General features: G+C 28.7%; 1 long non-coding RNA gene across 1 annotated transcript; it reads left to right on the forward strand.

The window, feature by feature from the left end:
* The first annotated feature begins 646 nt into the window (after positions 1-646).
* LOC18604684 (uncharacterized) lies at positions 647-1,632 on the forward strand. Its single transcript, XR_001926953.2, has 4 exons — positions 647-946; positions 1,040-1,086; positions 1,182-1,289; positions 1,383-1,632. It is a non-coding gene; the product is annotated as an uncharacterized LOC18604684 (long non-coding RNA).
* Positions 1,633-1,835: the final 203 nt, after the last annotated feature.

Genomic DNA, 1,835 nt, shown 5'->3' on the forward strand with positions numbered 1-1,835 from the left:
TACTTTTTATAAAATTATATTGATAATTTGTAATATATCAAAGTATAACATATAATTTGTATCATAAGTATATGTATATAATAAATTTAGTAATATAACATTAAGTTTTACATTGAGTAATATTAAAAAAATAAATTTATTAATAAAAATTAAAATATTCACATTTGTGTCATTGTGAAGACTTGAACCTCTGACCACATGTTAAATGAAATAAACTTTAATCAATTAAAAATTTATTTAATTTTTAAAATTTTTTTCTAATATTATGTATATTTTTTACATTATAAATTTATTTTTATAACTTTTTAATATAAAAAATATGTTATAATTTTTTTAAAGTTTTAATATAAAATATTTTAAAATCAAAATTTTAATTTTAATTTTCATGAAAAAACCTTGACGAAATACTAAAGCATTATATGAGTTTATTACATGAAATGCTTATAATTTTTATTAAAAAATAAAAAAATGTTTCATTGGATAAATAATAATTTTGGTTTAGTAATTGATTAATTGGTAAATACATAATAAATTCTAAAAGGAAGCGGTTAAAAAATCCCAAAATTCACTTTTGGCGCCGAAGAGTTCCCGGTGAAGAGGCAAATATTTCTATTAGTGCGCGTTAAATTCAAAAAACTAAAGATGCCAAATGCAAAAGGGCAGAAATTCTGGGCTTCTCCCGCCAACTCTGTCAGTTATCTTTCCTCGAGCATTTCTCCATTTTCTTTAAAAGGCAGCTTTCGTGTTCCCAGAGAGAATTAGTGGGAAAAGAATAGAGAAAAGTGAAGAAAATCCGATAACCCATTTCTCCAGAGGGCCAATATGGATCTGTCAGACATAGCGAGAAAGCTCGATCTCTCAGAACAGAAGCTGCTGGTTCGAAAAGAAGCGGAGCTCCACCACCTCTGCCATGTTCAGTTTGATTCCTCCATTATCGGCGTCATAAGTACTTTCATACTCTAGTCGTTTACTTAAGACCCCCGATGAGAAGTCAAACGTTGAAGCATTAATTCTATTCTTTTTTTTTTCCTGTTTGTAGGGTGAGGTTTGTAGAGCTATAATCTGCTTGGAAATTGCTGCTACAAGGTAACATACATTATCCTTCTTTTTTCCTTTGTTAATCAATATGCTCTAAGTTTTTAATTATGTTTTGTTTGATGTAATTTTTATGAAATTTGTAGGTTTGGGGAGGTTATATTTGATAGACAGAAAGCTATCAAGTTAAGAGGAATGTCAGAGAAGGCTTACAATAGATCTTTTAATTCCCTGCAGAATGGTCTAAATATCAAGTGAGTTTCTCCCTTTCTTGCTTTTAAATTTGCATTGTAGATTGAAGTATTAGTAAATTCAGATTTTAATTTGGAAAAACAATGGTGTTTCAGGACGACGCTGGATATTAGAGAATTCGGGATTCAATTTGGATGTGTTAGGCTCATTCCCTTTGTGAAGAAGGTCTTGTCTCTGCAAGACCCTTTTCCTTTATATGTGTTCTTTGATTTTGGTCTCTTTAAATCTGTTTCCTTTCAAGATTGCTTTGTGTTTGAGAGAATGCCTGAAAGGGTAAATCCCTAATTTAAACTATCTTTACTGTACTCAAATTTGTTAAGATTGCAATCCTCAGCACTTTGATGACCTTTTTTCATTTGATTATCAGATGAAGTGATGTGGGTTCTTTTTTTTTTATTTTTTCCATTTTGTGAAATTTTAGGCACATGTTAATATTTTATTGTAGGAAAAGTGTTTTTAGTTTGCAAATCAAGATGTTTTGATTCGACAAATATGAAAAAAAAATTATTTCAATCGGTTAAGAGATATACTTTTAAAAGAAAAAAATA

Source organism: Theobroma cacao, chromosome 3 (genome assembly GCF_053813885.1).
Source record: "Theobroma cacao isolate CCN51 chromosome 3, ASM5381388v1, whole genome shotgun sequence".
NCBI lineage: Eukaryota > Viridiplantae > Streptophyta > Magnoliopsida > Malvales > Malvaceae > Theobroma > Theobroma cacao.